We start from the raw sequence: 18,767 nt of genomic DNA, 5'->3' as shown, positions 1-18,767 counted from the left end.
AACATTAATATTCTATGTCCTGCATTCTTACTCTTTTTCTTTATGCAGGTTAACAATCTTTTTATTATTTTATTGAAATTTCCATGAATGTTCAAGTAAGTGGGATACAACAGTTTTTCTTTCTTTCTTTTATCCCCCACCGCCCCCAGCTTCCAAATCATGTTTGACAACATTAATATTCTATCTTCTGCATTCTCACTCTTTTTCTTTATGCAGATTAACAACCTTTTTATTATTTTATTGAAATTTCCATGAATGTTCAATGTAATGGGATACAACAATTTTTCTTTCTTCTCTTATCACCCACGCCCCCCAGGTTCCAAATCATGTTTGACAACATTAATATTCTATCTTCTGCATTCTTACAGTTTTTCTTTATGCAGATTAACAATCTTTTATTATTTTATTGAACTTTCCATGAATGTTCAAGGAAATGGGATACAACAGTTTTTCTTTCTTTCTTTTATCCCCCAACACCCCCCAGCTTCCAAATCATGGTTGACAACATTAATATTCTATCTTCTGCATTCTTAATCTTTCTTTATGCAGATTAACAATCTTTTTATTATTTTATTGTAACTTCCATGAATGTTCAAGGAAATGGGCTACAACACTTTTTCTTTCTTTATTTTATCCACCACCCCCGCCACCTTCCAAATAATGCTTGACAACATTAATATTCTATGTCCTGCATTCTTACTCTTTTTCTTTATGCAGATTAACAATCTTTTTATTATTTTATTGAAATTGCCATGAATGTTAAAGGAAATGGGATACAACAGTTTCTCTTTCTTTCTTTTTCTCCCCACCCACCGAGCTTCCCAATCATCGTTGACAACATTAATATTCTATCTTCTGCATTCTTACTCTTTTTCTTTATGCAGATTAACAATCTTTTTATTATTTTATTGAACTTTCCATGAATGTTCAAAGAAATGGGATACAACAGTTTTTCTTTCTTTCTTTTATCCCCCACCGCCCCTAGCTTCCAAATCATGGTTGACAACATTAATATTCTATCTTCTGCATTCTTACTGTTTTTCTTTATGCAGATTAACAATCTTTTATTATTTTATTGAAATTTCCTTGAATGTTCAAGGAAATGGGTACAACAGTTTTTCTTTCTTTCTTTCATCCCCCACCACCGCCAGCTACAAAATCATGGTTCACAACATTCATATTCTATCTTCTGCATTCTTACACTTTTTCTTTGTGCAGACTAACAATCTTTTTATTATTTTATTTAAATTTGTATGAATGTTCAAGGAAATGTGATACGACATTTTTTCTTTCTTTCTTTTATCCCCCACCACCCCAGCTTCCAAATCGAGGTTGACAACATTAACATACTATCTTCTGCATTCTTACACTTTTTCTTTATGCAGATTAACAATCTTCTTATTATTTTATTGAAATTTCCATGAAAGTTCAAGGAAATGGGATACAAAAGTTTTTCTTTCTTTCTTTCTTCCTCCAACCCCCCTAGCTTCCAAATCATGGTTGAAAACATTAATATTCTATCTTCTGCATTCTTACTCTTTTTCTTTATGCAGATTAACACTCTTTTTATTGTTTTATTCAAATTTCCATGAATGTTCAAGGAAATGGGATACAACAGTTTTTCTTTCTTTCTTTTATCCCCCACCGCCCCTAGCTTCCAAATCATGGTTGACAACATTAATATTCCTTCTTCTGCATTCTTACTGTTTTTCTTTATGCAGATTAACAATCTTTTATTATTTTATTGAAATTTCCTTGAATGTTCAAGGAAATGGCATACAACAGTTTTTCTTTCTTTCTTTTATCCCCCACAACACCCCACTTTCCAAATCATGGTTGACAACATTAATATTCAATCTTCTGCATTCTTACACTTTTACTTTATGCAGGTTAACAATCAGTTTATTATTTTATTGGAATTTCCATGAATGTTCAAGGAAGTGGGAAAAAACAGTTTTTCTTTCTTTCTTTTATCCCCCACAACCCCCCAGCTTCCAAATCATCGTTGACAACATTAATATTCTATCTTCTGCATTCTTACTCTTTTTCTTTATGCAGATTAACAATCTTTTTATTATTTTATTGAAATTTCCATGAATGTTCAAGGAAATTGGATACAAAAGTTTTTCTTTCTTTCTTTTATCCATCACCCCCGCCAGCTTCCAAATTATGGTTGACAACATTAATATTCTATCTTCTGCATTCTTACTCTTTTTCTTTATGCAGATTAACAATCTTATTATTATTTTATTGAAATTGCCATGAATGTTCAAAGAAATGGGATACAACAGTTTTTCTTTCTTTCTTTTATCCCCCACAACCCCCAGCTTCCAAATCATGTTTGACAACATTAATATTCTATCTTCTGCATTCTTACTCTTTTTCTTTATGCAGATTAACAATCTTTTTATTATTTTATTGAACTTTCCATGAATGTTCAAGGAAATGGGATACAACAGTTTTTCTTTCTTTCTTTAATCCCCCAACACACCCCAGCTTCCAAATCATGGTTGACAACATTAATATTCTATATTCTGCATTCTTAATCTTTCTTTATGCAGATTAACAATCTTTTTATTATTTTATTGAAATTTCCATGAATGTTCAAGGAAATAGGCTACAACACTTTTTCTTTCTTTCTTTCATCCCCCAACCCCCCCAGCTTCCAAATCATGATTGACAACATTAATATTCTATCTTCTGCATTATTACTGTTTTTCTTTATGCAGATTAACAATCTTTTATTATTTTATTGAAATTTCCTTGAATGTTCAAGGAAATGGCATACAACAGTTTTTCTTTCTTTCTTTTATCCCCCACAACACCCCACCTTCCAAATCATGGTTGACAACATTAATATACTATCTTCTGCATTCTTACACTTTTTCTTTATGCAGATTAACAATCTTTTTATTATTTTATTGAAATTTCCATGAATGTTCAAGGAAATGGGATACAACAGTTTTTCTTTCTTTCTTTCATCCCCCAACCACCCCACCTTACAAATCATGGTTGAAAACATTAATATTCTATCTTCTGCATTCTTACACTTTTTCTTTATGCAGATTAACAGTCTTTTTATTATTTTATTCAAATTTCCATGAATGTTCAAGGAAATGGGACACAACAGTTTTTCTTTCTTTCTTTTATCCCCCACCGCCCCCAGCTTCGAAATCATGGTTGACAACATTAATATTCTATCTTCTGCATTCTTACTCTTTTTGTTTATGCAGATTAACAATCTTTTATTATTTTATTGAAATATCCATGAATGTTCAAGGAAATGGGATACAACAGTTTTTCTTTCTTTCTTTTATCCCCCACCCCCCCCAGCTTCCAAATCATGGTTGACAATTTAATATTCTATCTTCGGCCTTCTTACTCTTTTTCTTTATGCAGATTAACAAACTTTTCATTATTTTATTGAAATTTCATGAATGTTCAAAGAAATGGGATACAACAGTTTTTCTTTCTTTCTTTTATCCCCCACCCCCCCCAGCCTCTAAATCATGGTTGACAACATTAATATTCTATCTTCTGCATTCTTACAGTTTTTCTTTATGCAGATTAACAATCTTTTTATTATTTTATTGAAATTTGTATGAATGTTCAAGGAAATGTGATACAAAAGTTTTTCTTTCTTTCTTTCATCCTCCAACCCCCCCAGCTTCCGAATCATGGTTGACAACATTAATATTCTATCTTCTGCATTCTTACAGTTTTTCTTTATGCAGATTAACAATCTTTTTATTATTTTATTGTAACTTCCATGAATGTTCAAGGCAATGGGCTACAACACTTTTTCTTTCTTTATTTTATCCACCACCCCCGCCACCTTCCAAATAATGCTTGACAACATTAATATTCTATGTCCTGCATTCTTACTCTTTTTCTTTATGCAGGTTAACAATCTTTTTATTATTTTATTGAAATTTCCATGAATGTTCAAGTAAGTGGGATACAACAGTTTTTCTTTCTTTCTTTTATCCCCCACCGCCCCCAGCTTCCAAATCATGGTTGACAACATTAATATTCTATCTTCTGCATTCTCACTCTTTTTCTTTATGCAGATTAACAACCTTTTTATTATTTTATTGAAATTTCCATGAATGTTCAATGTAATGGGATACAACAATTTTTCTTTCTTCTCTTATCACCCACGCCCCCCAGGTTCCAAATCATGTTTGACAACATTAATATTCTATCTTCTGCATTCGCACTCTTTTTCTTTATGCAGATTAACAATCTTTTTTTATTTTATTGAAATTGCCATGAATGTTAAAGGAAATGGGTACAACAGTTTTTCTTTCTTTCTTTCATCCCCCAACCCCCCCAGCTTCCAAATCATGGTTGAAAACATTAATATTCTATCTTCTGCATTCTTGCACTTTTTCTTTATACAGATTAACAGTCTTTTTATTATTTTATTCAAATTTCCATGAATGTTCAAGGAAATGGGATACAACAGTTTTTCTTTCTTTCTTTCATCCCCCAACCCCCCCAGCTTCCAAATCATGGTTGAAAACATTAATATTCTATCTTCTGCATTCGTACTCTTTTCCTTTATGCAGATTAACAATCTTTTTATTATTTTATTGAAATTGCCATGAATGTTAAAGGAAATGGGATACAACAGTTTTTCTTTCTTTCTTTTATCCCCCACAACACCCCACCTTCCAAATCATGGTTGACAACATTAATATACTCTCTTCTGCATTCTTACACTTTTTCTTTATGCAGATTAACAATCTTTTTATTATTTAATTGAAATTTCCATGAATGTTCAAGGAAATGGGATACAACAGTTTTTCTTTCTTTCTTTCATCCCCCAACCCACCCAGCTTCCAAATCATGGTTGAAAACATTAATATTCTATCTTCTGCTTTATTACACTTTTTCTTTATGCAGATTAACAGTCTTTTTATTATTTTATTCAAATTTCCATGAATGTTCAAGGAAATGGGACACAACAGTTTTTCTTTCTTTCTTTTATCCCCCACCGCCCCCAGCTTCGAAATCATGGTTGACACCATTAATATTCTATCTTCTGCATTCTTACTCTTTGGGTTTATGCAGATTAACAATCTTTTATTATTTTATTGAAATATCCATGAATGTTCAAGGAAATGGGATACAACAGTTTTTCTTTCTTTCTTTTATCCCCCACCCCCCCCAGCTTCCAAATCATGGTTGACAATTTAATATTCTATCTTCGGCCTTCTTACTCTTTTTCTTTATGCAGATTAACAAACTTTTCATTATTTTATTGAAATTTCATGAATGTTCAAGGAAATGGGATACAACAGTTTTTCTTTCTTTCTTTTATACCCCACCCCCCCCAGCCTCTAAATCATGGTTGACAACATTAATATTCTATCTTCTGCATTCTTACAGTTTTTCTTTATGCAGATTAACAATCTTTTTATTATTTTATTGAAATTTGTATGAAAGTTCAAGGAAATGTGATACAAAAGTTTTTCTTTCTTTCTTTCATCCTCCAACCCCCCCAGCTTCCGAATCATGGTTGACAACATTAATATTCTATCTTCTGCATTCTTACAGTTTTTCTTTATGCAGATTAACAATCTTTTTATTATTTTATTGTAACTTCCATGAATGTTCAAGGCAATGGGCTACAACACTTTTTCTTTCTTTATTTTATCCACCACCCCCGCCACCTTCCAAATAATGCTTGACAACATTAATATTCTATGTCCTGCATTCTTACTCTTTTTCTTTATGCAGGTTAACAATCTTTTTATTATTTTATTGAAATTTCCATGAATGTTCAAGTAAGTGGGATACAACAGTTTTTCTTTCTTTCTTTTATACCCCACCGCCCCCAGCTTCCAAATCATGGTTGACAACATTAATATTCTATCTTCTGCATTCTCACTCTTTTTCTTTATGCAGATTAACAACCTTTTTATTATTTTATTGAAATTTCCATGAATGTTCAATGTAATGGGATACAACAATTTTTCTTTCTTCTCTTATCACCCACGCCCCCCAGGTTCCAAATCATGTTTAATAACATTAATATTCTATCTTCTGCATTCGCACTCTTTTTCTTTATGCAGATTAACAATCTTTTTTTATTTTATTGAAATTGCCATGAATGTTAAAGGAAATGGGATACAACAGTTTTTCTTTCTTTCTTTCATCCCCCAACCCCCCCAGCTTCCAAATCATGGTTGAAAACATTAATATTCTATCTTCTGCATTCTTAATCTTTCTTTATGCAGATTAACAATCTTTTTATTATTTTATTGTAACTTCCATGAATGTTCAAGGAAATGGGCTACAACACTTTTTCTTTCTTTATTTTATCCACCACCCCCGCCACCTTCCAAATAATGCTTGACAACATTAATATTCTATGTCCTGCATTCTTACTCTTTTTCTTTATGCAGATTAACAATCTTTTTATTATTTTATTGAAATTGCCATGAATGTTAAAGGAAATGGGATACAACAGTTTCTCTTTCTTTCTTTTTCTCCCCACCCACCGAGCTTCCCAATCATCGTTGACAACATTAATATTCTATCTTCTGCATTCTTACTCTTTTTCTTTATGCAGATTAACAATCTTTTTATTATTTTATTGAACTTTCCATGAATGTTCAAGGAAATGGGATACAACAGTTTTTCTTTCTTTCTTTTATCCCCCACCACCGCCAGCTACAAAATCATGGTTCACAACATTCATATTCTATCTTCTGCATTCTTACACTTTTTCTTTGTGCAGACTAACAATCTTTTTATTATTTTATTTAAATTTGTATGAATGTTCAAGGAAATGTGATACGACATTTTTTCTTTCTTTCTTTTATCCCCCACCACCCCAGCTTCCAAATCGAGGTTGACAACATTAATATACTATCTTCTGCATTCTTACACTTTTTCTTTATGCAGATTAACCATCTTTTTATTATTTTATTGAAATTTCCATGAAAGTTCAAGGAAATGGGATACAAAAGTTTTTCTTTCTTTCTTTCATCCTCCAACCCCCCTAGCTTCCAAATCAAGGTTGAAAACATTAATATTCTATCTTCTGCATTCTTACTCTTTTTCTTTATGCAGATTAACACTCTTTTTATTGTTTTATTCATATTTCCATGAATGTTCAAGGAAATGGGATACAACAGTTTTTCTTTCTTTCTTTTATCCCCCACCGCCCCTAGCTTCCAAATCATGGTTGACAACATTAATATTATATCTTCTGCATTCTTACTGTTTTTCTTTATGCAGATTAACAATCTTTTATTATTTTATTGAAATTTCCTTGAATGTCCAAGGAAATGGCATACAACAGTTTTTCTTTCTTTCTTTTATCCCCCACAACACCCCACCTTCCAAATCATGGTTGACAACATTAATATTCAATCTTCTGCATTCTTACACTTTTACTTTATGCAGGTTAACAATCTTTTTATTATTTTATTGAACTTTCCATGAATGTTCAAGGAAATGGGATACAACAGTTTTTCTTTCTTTCTTTTATCCCCCACCACCGCCAGCTACAAAATCATGGTTCACAACATTCATATTCTATCTTCTGCATTCTTACACTTTTTCTTTGTGCAGACTAACAATCTTTTTATTATTTTATTTAAATTTGTATGAATGTTCAAGGAAATGTGATACGACATTTTTTCTTTCTTTCTTTTATCCCCCACCACCCCAGCTTCCAAATCGAGGTTGACAACATTAATATACTATCTTCTGCATTCTTACACTTTTTCTTTATGCAGATTAACAATCTTTTTATTATTTTATTGAAATTTCCATGAAAGTTCAAGGAAATGTGATACAAAAGTTTTTCTTTCTTTCTTTCATCCTCCAACCCCCCTAGCTTCCAAATCATGGTTGAAAACATTAATATTCTATCTTCTGCATTCTTACTCTTTTTCTTTATGCAGATTAACACTCTTTTTATTGTTTTATTCATATTTCCATGAATGTTCAAGGAAATGGGATACAACAGTTTTTCTTTCTTTCTTTTATCCCCCACCGCCCCTAGCTTCCAAATCATGGTTGACAACATTAATATTCTATCTTCTGCATTCTTACTGTTTTTCTTTATGCAGATTAACAATCTTTTATTATTTTATTGAAATTTCCTTGAATGTCCAAGGAAATGGCATACAACAGTTTTTCTTTCTTTCTTTTATCCCCCACAACACCCCACCTTCCAAATCATGGTTGACAACATTAATATTCAATCTTCTGCATTCTTACACTTTTCCTTTATGCAGGTTAACAATCTTTTTATTATTTTATTGAAATTTCCATGAATGTTCAAGGAAATGGGATACAACAGTTTTTCTTTCTTTCTTTTATCCCCCACAACCCCCCAGCTTCCACATCATCGTTGACAACATTAATATTCTATCTTCTGCATTCTTACTCTTTTTCTTTATGCAGATTAACAATGTTTTTATTATTTTATTGAAATTTCCATGAATGTTCAAGGAAATTGGATACAACAGTTTTTCTTTCTTTCTTTTATCCATCACCCCCGCCAGCTTCCAAATCATGGTTGACAACATTAATATTCTATCTTCTGCATTCTTACTCTTTTTCTTTATGCAGATTAACAATCTTATTATTATTTTATTGAAATTGCCCTGAATGTTCAAAAAAATGGGATACAACAGTTTTTCTTTCTTTCTTTTATCCCCCACAACCCCCAGCTTCCAAATCATGTTTGACAACATTAATATTCTATCTTCTGCATTCTTACTCTTTTTCTTTATGCAGATTAACAATCTTTTTATTATTTTATTGAACTTTCCATGAATGTTCAAGGAAATGGGATACAACAGTTTTTCTTTCTTTCTTTAATCCCCCAACACACCCCAGCTTCCAAATCATGGTTGACAACATTAATATTCTATATTCTGCATTTTTAATCTTTCTTTAGGCAGATTAACAATCTTTTTATTATTTTATTGAAATTTCCATGAATGTTCAAGGAAATAGGCTACAACACTTTTTCTTTCTTTCTTTCATCCCCCAACCCCCCCAGCTTCCAAATCATGATTGACAACATTAATATTCTATCTTCTGCATTATTACTGTTTTTCTTTATGCAGATTAACAATCTTTTATTATTTTATTGAAATTTCCTTGAATGTTCAAGGAAATGGCATACAACAGTTTTTCTTTCTTTCTTTTATCCCCCACAACACCCCACCTTCCAAATCATGGTTGACAACATTAATATACTATCTTCTGCATTCTTACACTTTTTCTTTATGCAGATTAACAATCTTTTTATTATTTTATTGAAATTTCCATGAATGTTCAAGGAAATGGGATACAACAGTTTTTCTTTCTTTCTTTCATCCCCCAACCCCCCCAGCTTACAAATCATGGTTGAAAACTTTAATATTCTATCTTCCGCATTCTTACACTTTTTCTTTATGCAAATTAACAGTCTTTTTATTATTTTATTCAAATTTCCATGAATGTTCAAGGAAATGGGACACAACAGTTTTTCTTTCTTTCTTTTATCCCCCACCGCCCCCAGCTTCGAAATCATGGTTGACAACATTAATATTCTATCTTCTGCATTCTTACTCTTTTTGTTTATGCAGATTAACAATCTTTTATTATTTTATTGAAATATCCATGAATGTTCAAGGAAATGGGATACAAGAGTTTTTCTTTCTTTCTTTTATCCCCCACCCCCCCCAGCTTCCAAATCATGGTTGACAATTTCATATGCTATCTTCGGCCTTCTTACTCTTTTTCTTTATGCAGATTAACAATCTTTTCATTATTTTATTGAAATTTCATGAATGTTCAAGGAAATGGGATACAACAGTTTTTCTTTCTTTCTTTTATCCCCCACCCCCCCCAGCCTCTAAATCATGGTTGACAACATTAATATTCTATCTTCTGCATTCTTACAGTTTTTCTTTATGCAGATTAACAATCTTTTTATTATTTTATTGAAATTTGTATGAATGTTCAAGGAAATGTGATACAAACTTTTTTCTTTCTTTCTTTCATCCTCCAACCCCCCCAGCTTCCAAATCATGGTTGACAACATTAATATTCTATCTTCTGCATTCTTACAGTTTTTCTTTATGCAGATTAACAATCTTTTATTATTTTATTGAACTTTCCATGAATGTTCAAGGAAATGGGATACAACAGTTTTTCTTTCTTTCTTTTATCCCCCAACACCTCCCAGGTTCCAAATCATGGTTGACAACATTAATATTCTATCTTCTGCATTCTTAATCTTTCTTTATGCAGATTAACAATCTTTTTATTATTTTATTGTAACTTCCATGAATGTTCAAGGAAATGGGCTACAACACTTTTTCTTTCTTTATTTTATCCACCACCCCCGCCACCTTCCAAATAATGCTTGACAACATTAATATTCTATGTCCTGCATTCTTACTCTTTTTCTTTATGCAGATTAACAATCTTTTTATTATTTTATTGAAATTGCCATGAATGTTAAAGGAAATGGGATACAACAGTTTCTCTTTCTTTCTTTTTCTCCCCACCCACCGAGCTTCCCAATCATCGTTGACAACATTAATATTCTATCTTCTGCATTCTTACTCTTTTTCTTTATGCAGATTAACAATCTTTTTATTATTTCATTGAACTTTCCATGAATGTTCAAGGAAATGTGATACGACATTTTTTCTTTCTTTCTTTTATCCCCCACCACCCCAGCTTCCAAATCGAGGTTGACAACATTAATATACTATCTTCTGCATTCTTACACTTTTTCTTTATGCAGATTAACAATCTTTTTATTATTTTATTGAAATTTCCATGAAAGTTCAAGGAAATGGGATACAAAAGTTTTTCTTTCTTTCTTTCATCCTCCAACCCCCCTAGCTTCCAAATCATGGTTGAAAACATTAATATTCTATCTTCTGCATTCTTACTCTTTTTCTTTATGCAGATTAACACTCTTTTTATTGTTTTATTCATACTTCCATGAATGTTCAAGGAAATGGGATACAACAGTTTTTCTTTCTTTCTTTTATCCCCCACCGCCCCTAGCTTCCAAATCATGGTTGACAACATTAATATTCTATCTTCTGCATTCTTACTGTTTTTCTTTATTTAGATTAACAATCTTTTATTATTTTATTGACATTTCCATGAATGTTCAAGGAAATGGGATACAACAGTTTTTCTTTCTTTCTTTTATCCCCCACAACACCCCACCTTCCAAATCATGGTTGACAACATTAATATTCAATCTTCTGCATTCTTACACTTTTACTTTATGCAGGTTAACAATCTTTTTATTATTTTATTGAAATTTCCATGAATGTTCAAGGAAATGGGATACAACAGTTTTTCTTTCTTTCTTTTATCCCCCACAACCCCCCAGCTTCCACATCATCGTTGACAACATTAATATTCTATCTTCTGCATTCTTACTCTTTTTCTTTATGCAGATTAACAATCTTTTTATTATTTTATTGAAATTTCCATGAATGTTCAAGGAAATGGGATACAACAGTTTTTCTTTCTTTCTTTTATCCATCACCCCCGCCAGCTTCCATATCATGGTTGACAACATTAATATTCTATCTTCTGCATTCTTACTCTTTTTCTTTATGCAGATTAACAATCTTATTATTATTTTCTTGAAATTGCCATGAATGTTCAAGGAAATGGGATACAACAGTTTTTCTTTCTTTCTTTTATCCCCCACAACCCCCAGCTTCCAAATCATGTTTGACAACATTAATATTCTATCTTCTGCATTCTTACTCTTTTTCTTTATGCAGATTAACAATCTTTTTATTATTTTATTGAACTTTCCATGAATGTTCAAGGTAATGGGATACAACAGTTTTTCTTTCTTTCTTTAATCCCCCAACACCCCCCAGCTTCCAAATCATGGTTGACAACATTAATATTCTATATTCTGCATTCTTAATCTTTCTTTATGCAGATTAACAATCTTTTTATTATTTTATTGAAATTTCCATGAATGTTCAAGGAAATAGGCTACAACACTTTTTCTTTCTTTCTTTCATCCCCCATCCCCCCCAGCTTCCAAATCATGATTGACAACATTAATATTCTATCTTCTGCATTATTACTGTTTTTCTTTATGCAGATTAACAATCTTTTATTATTTTATTGAAATTTCCATGAATGTTCAAGGAAATGGCATACAACAGTTTTTCTTTCTTTCTTTTATCCCCCACAACACCCCACCTTCCAAATCATGGTTGACAACATTAATATACTATCTTCTGCATTCTTACACTTTTTCTTTATGCAGATTAACAATCTTTTTATTATTTTATTGAAATTTCCATGAATGTTCAAGGAAATGGGATACAACAGTTTTTCTTTCTTTCTTTCATCCCCCAACCCCCCCAGCTTCCAAATCAGGTTTGAAAACATTAATATTCTATCTTCTGCATTCTTACACTTTTTCTTTATGCAGATTAACAGTCTTTTTATTATTATATTCAAATTTCCATGAATGTTCAAGGAAATGGGACACAACAGTTTTTCTTTCTTTCTTTTATCCCCACCGCCCCCAGCTTCGAAATCATGGTTGACAACATTAATATTCTATCTTCTGCATTCTTACTCTTTTTGTTTATGCAGATTAACAATCTTTTATTATTTTATTGAAATATCCATGAATGTTCAAGGAAATGGGATACAACAGTTTTTCTTTCTTTCTTTTATCCCCCACCCCCCCCAGCTTCCAAATCATGGTTGACAATTTAATATTCTATCTTCGGCCTTCTTACTCTTTTTCTTTATGCAGATTAACAATCTTTTCATTATGTTATTGAAATTTCATGAAAGTTCAAGGAAATGGGATACAAAAGTTTTTCTTTCTTTCTTTTATCCCCCACAACACCCCACCTTCCAAATCATGGTTGACAACATTAATATTCAATCTTCTGCATTCTTACACTTTTACTTTATGCAGGTTAACAATCTTTTTATTATTTTATTGAAATTTCCATGAATGTTCAAGGAAATGAGATACAACACTTTTTCTTTCTTTCTATCGTCCCCCAACCCCCCCAGCTTCCAAATCATGGTTGACAACATTAATATTCTATCTTCTGCATTCTTACTCTTTTTCTTTATGCAGATTACCAATCTTTGTATTATTTTATTGAAATTTCCATGAATATTCAAGGAAATGGGATACAACAGTTTTTCTTTCATTCTGTTATCCCACACACACCCCCAGCTTCCAAATCATGGTTGACAACATTAATATTCTATCTTATGCATTCTTAAACTTATTCTTATTCATGGATATCCAATAGATAATATGGGAACATTTGGGAAAAGTTCCCATTTACTTTCTTATTCTCTTTGGATGCCCTATATCTGAATTGCTCTTATTTTGAAATACATTAGTCTTTACAGATAACCCCTAGAAAGAATGTTTGGTAGACAGGTAATTTTTGCAGCAACGCACGGTTACTATGGTTGCTACCCACCTCCTTCTCTTTTTTTTTCACCCTAAGGGTTTTGAATTTATTAAGAATTTAGATTCTGTCGGTCTGTTTGTACTGGGTTTATTATTTACAAAGGGAAAGGGTGAATTTAGAATATTTAGAAGAAGGTTTGGGGAGTGATTGTGATTGAAACTTTTCTTAGCTTTTCAAAACCCAAAGACTGAGCAGTCAGAATGCCCAATTTCTGAAGAGAACTCCTAGCTTTTCTTTTTTCTTTTTACAGGATTTAGGAGACCTACTAACAAGGTAAGTTTGGCTTTCAATGTAAATGGGTAATATGAGGGCTATGAAAGATATCAAGCTATTTCTAAACGACTGAAGCCATTATACATTAGATTATATTGTTTGTTCATGTGTCCAAGTATTTGTGTGTTTTACTGAGTGTATAATTCCCTGTGCCTGTTTATCAGAAGTTAGTCTTGACTCCCTGCCCTGTGGCTCAGAGTTATGCATTAAAGTCTTAATGCAGAACTTGCTAGGAAATAGCTGCCTATGTTTTTAGGATTCAACATCTTGAAGTGCATGGACTAGTTTTTCCCAGCTCGTAGGCAAGAGAGGCAAGAACTTCTGAGAATCAGGGGGATGAAAGCAGGTAAGCATAGAGAAATGTAAGAAAGATTCTCGAAGAATAGTGTAGTCCTATAAGATGTTTGTGGAGGTGACTGAAATATCAGAAAGGAGTTTTGATATAGTATTTTTAGTTGAATGTTTATGTCTTTTCTTAAGCACTAGGATAAAATATTTGGCACCCAAAAGATTATCTTAATTCTCCTTCTTCCAGGAGTGAGTCTGTGCAGCAGCACATGCCCCAGCCTGTGAATCCAGAGCTCAGTTTAAGACCCATCACCGGACTGATAGACAGGTTTGACCACTTCCGAGGTGAGTGGCAGCCACTGGTGTGACGTGACTGCATAAATTGTGCTTCAGTAACAGTTGTCTCTAGCCAGTATTTCCCCCTCTATTGATCTTTCATTTAGGAGAAGAGAGAAGCCTGTGAGTAGTATGAGTGTTTATAGTTCTATTTGTACTATGATAATATGGACAAAACTGAAAGAGAGCTGGTGAAAAAATAAATGTCATTCAGACCTGTAATAAATTACATATATAGAGAAAGAAGAAACATAGAAAAATGGCCCTTTGAGTCTTTGAATCACTCTTTTATAACATGTCAGATGTTCAATGAGTTGTATAGAACTGCACATTTATTCAGTAATTTCCAATTTCAAATTAAACACAATTAATATTGATGATAGGGTGTTCTATATGCAAATATTTTTCCTAAAAAATTTCTTAGTAATTGAATTTGTAAACAGCATGAAGTACAATGTATATGATGAGAAAAATAGGTGAATAAACATACTACACAAGTAATATTTTGTGAACAACCAAAATAAAGTTGGTGGTCGATGAGGCAGGAATAGAGCTCCATGGTACATCCAAACCTGGAGGGTCCCCGCAGGCAAAGGAATATTAGGCATCACGGAACCGGGAGAAAAGGCAGAAAATTCCTAGTAAGAAACGGCTTTTAAAGCCATATTCAGGTTTTGTTCTTAAGTGTAAATTAACTAGCACATAATAACACCAGCAAGGTGATCACCATTTTATAGGTCTCACATTGATATTCTCTCTCCACATCCCCAAAGCTGCAGGGAGGGTAAGGTTTGTTGCCATGGAATTGCAGCAATACACAAGTCTCCAGTTTTTCATGTTCTGTAAAAAGTAACCAGGGAGAAGTAGGCATGACTTCCCTTCCCTTTATAATCTCTGAATTTTTTAGATTTTTTTTTTTCTATTGAGTTTAGGTATGGGTTTCTTCTATAGGTTAACAGGTAGCACATGAATCTGATATTTTTACAGCCAGAACTGCTTTTGTGGACCTGACCTGTTTTTCTTAGTGACACTCTAGGTAGATTTTCTTATTTCATGCATGATTTTATTTTTATCTTGACTAGAATATTCTTTTTCCACAGTGGAAATTTTCTTCGATAATGAAATAACCAATCACAATATCAGTTTTTTTGACGATGTGAGAAATTTGAAGTTTAGACATGACCATCAAGATGCCTCTTTGAATTCTGACAGATCTAACTATTTTGCTGCATGGGGAGCTCAGAGGTTCACCTCTGGAAAACATTACTGGGAGCTGGATGTGGACAACTCTTGGGACTGGGCTCTAGGAGTCTGTAAAGATTCCTGGATAAGAAACACTGGCAAAATGCTTGAATCTGGGGACACATTTCTTCTTCTGTGTGTGAGGGAGGATAATCATTACACTGTCTTGACCACCCCCCCCCAGTGATTTATCATTACATAAAGAAACCTCTGGGCCGGGTTGGTGTGTTCCTTGATTTTGAGAGTAGAAATGTGAGTTTTGTGGATGTTGCCAAGAGTTCCCTCATATGGAATTACCCCACTGGCTCTCTCAATTTCCCTGTCAGGCCTTTTTCTTGCACTGGCCACGCATGATCAGGCATAAGTCAGAAACCAGATGTTGTCTGGGAATTCCATATCTGAAAGAGCCCTTCTCAGTTGAAGCAAATCAATAATGTTTGACTGTATTTTTTCTCTCCTTTAATATAACCTCATTTTATTGTTATTAAATAGAATGTATGAAGTGAAAAATTGTGTTGGCTCATTTTCTTTTAATTAAAATCATCTTTTGCATCCCATTATCGAGAATATATGCTGTGGTTGCTTACATGTTTTGTGAGCTTGCTGAGGTTACACACATGCATGGTTGTACAATTCCAATTTAACGATCTAATGGGGTTTGCACATTTAGACAGACCTGGTTATCCACAAAACACATGTCAGTTTGACCTCTTCTCTCTCTTATTGATATAATAAATCCTACAGTTGTATCACCCTCAGGGAAAAAAAGAAGCAACCATACATATTATAGAAAACTACCTCTGACCCTCAGGACAAGGATTGACTTTTGTTTTTATGATCCCAGAACAGCCTTTCTTTTCTTTAACTTTTATAATAATATAAATGCCAAAATATGAAGCAAGTCTATTATATTCACTGCCAGAGTCCCTGCAGATAACAAAATGACTGCTACATATTGAAAAGTTAACAGTTACTTGAATCATTAAATTAATAAATAAATAAGACAATTATTTGAAAGGAGTAGTTTTGCTATTAAAGATAGGAGCGTTAATTGAATAGTATAAATTTTCAGGATTTGTGGTTGATGTAAAAAACTGATTAAATTACACAAGGCTATTTCAAACCGAATCAATTTTCCACTGTTTTCAGAAACACCTGTTAGTGTGTTGAGAAGCTGGGAGTAAAGAGACTATCAGCATCAAGGCTAGATGCGTGTGTGTGTGTGTGTGTGTGTGTGTGTGTGTGTGTGTGTGTGTGTGTGTGTGTGTGTGTGTGTTACAGTCATGGTGTCCATGCATTATTTATTTTAATTTATTTATCTTAATTTAAGACCATCCCCCAGGTTATGAAAGATGAGATGGAAGGATGAAATACAAACATGTGCCCTTACTCTCTGTTCCCATTTCACCATGATACAATATTTTGTTGATTTTTGTTTCAGTTGTTCTGTGACACACTTAACTATATATTCACCAATGTATTTCCTCCACCAAATACACTTCCTAAAAATTTTGCCGAAATTAACAAATGCTTGTTAATTAAAAAAGAATATCTGAAGTTTGGTAGACATTGCTGTTTGCCATTCCTGGGAATGAGTATTAGCTGTGTGGCCTTGAACATGTCACCTAATTATATTTGCCACAGATTCATCATCTGTCATTCCTAGCAATAATAAGAGCTTACAGAGCTTATGTTTATCGAGCATTTGTCATGCATCTTACATATAAATGTGTTCTATATGCTTTAAATATTAAAACCCTATAATCCAATGATAACAATAAAGAAACTAAGCCAGGAAGAATTTAAACAATTTGAACTATGTGACTGGTCTCCAAAATCTGTGATCTTGACTTTGCTGTGTGTTGATTCTCAGATGAAATAATGTAGGTAATCAACAAACATTTCAATGACTGTTGGTGACAGTCAGATTACATAATGCAAGTATAAAGCTTATCCTAGTATCTAACACAGAGTAAACCCTAAACCTATTGTTTTAAGCCTGGGCATGGCTGGGAGTGCTGGATAAACAAAGATTTTTCTTTTTCTTTTCTTTTTTTTTTTGTTTTAGTAGAAAAAAAATATCAAACAACAAGCACAGCAGAGAAATACCCCCAAGAGGTTGTGTTCAGTGAAGATAAGATGATCTTTATATTTCTTTGAATTAGAACCAGGAATGGGTATTCAAGGATGAGTAAACTCTGCTTTTCTCCATTACTAAGTTGAGGAGTATTCACCTGCCCATGTCTGGCTAACTAAAGGTCATGTGGCAAGGGACATCTTACTCTTTTAAAAATCTGTTAAATGGATGATTAAACAGTAATGATTATGCAAATTATGAAAATACATATCAGAAATATTCCCTTATTCTTTCCATCCCTACCACCTAGATTCCATAGTTAACCTTTACTCTCCTCCTCCAGTGCATTTCATACAAATCTTTATTAGCTAATGGAGAGAGTTCATCACAAGCTCTTTTTGACTATCTGCACTTCAAGTGATCTCAGATTGTAGAATTTCACTTTCTGGGCCTTCAACCCAATGCTTTCTTCATTTACACCTAAGGCTTCTGAGCTCTCTCCATTGACACCAAAATTTCAACAAGCAACAGCCATTTCAGCCTAAATATCGCCTTGCTACCAATATTTTTCATTTTGCAAAGAAATGTTATAGCTAATATTCTTATTTAGCATGGATTTACTTGTATGTACAGGCAGAATTTGCTTCTATGGGTATTTAAGATTTACCTTTGGTTTTGAAAGAGGAGGAAAATGTGTATCTATTTGGCAAATTTTCTCTGCTATTAAACCAAGAATTTCTTATTCTAATCATACTTCTGGAGATATTTATTCTTTTTACTTTCTAAATCTTTAGTTTTGATGACCTACATTGGAATTATTAGCATATGGGACATACATGTGGTGGAGAAGTAAAAAAAAAAAGGTGAGATTACGTGGAACCTTGCAAGTTACATAAAAAATCTGGGACTCCCCTTGTTCCCATGCTCAAAAGGGTTTATTCGTTTACTTGTTTGCCCTCTTTTTGGCAGAAATTTAATTCTTTATTGAAATAAAAATAAAACCCGATATGGAGAATGAAGCATATGTGAGATAATACCAAGGAGATGAAATTGTAAATAAGATAATGCACAATGTGAGAAGA

Source organism: Cynocephalus volans, chromosome 4 (genome assembly GCF_027409185.1).
Source record: "Cynocephalus volans isolate mCynVol1 chromosome 4, mCynVol1.pri, whole genome shotgun sequence".
Taxonomy (NCBI): domain Eukaryota; kingdom Metazoa; phylum Chordata; class Mammalia; order Dermoptera; family Cynocephalidae; genus Cynocephalus; species Cynocephalus volans.
Note: the sequence above shows the minus strand (reverse complement) of the source record.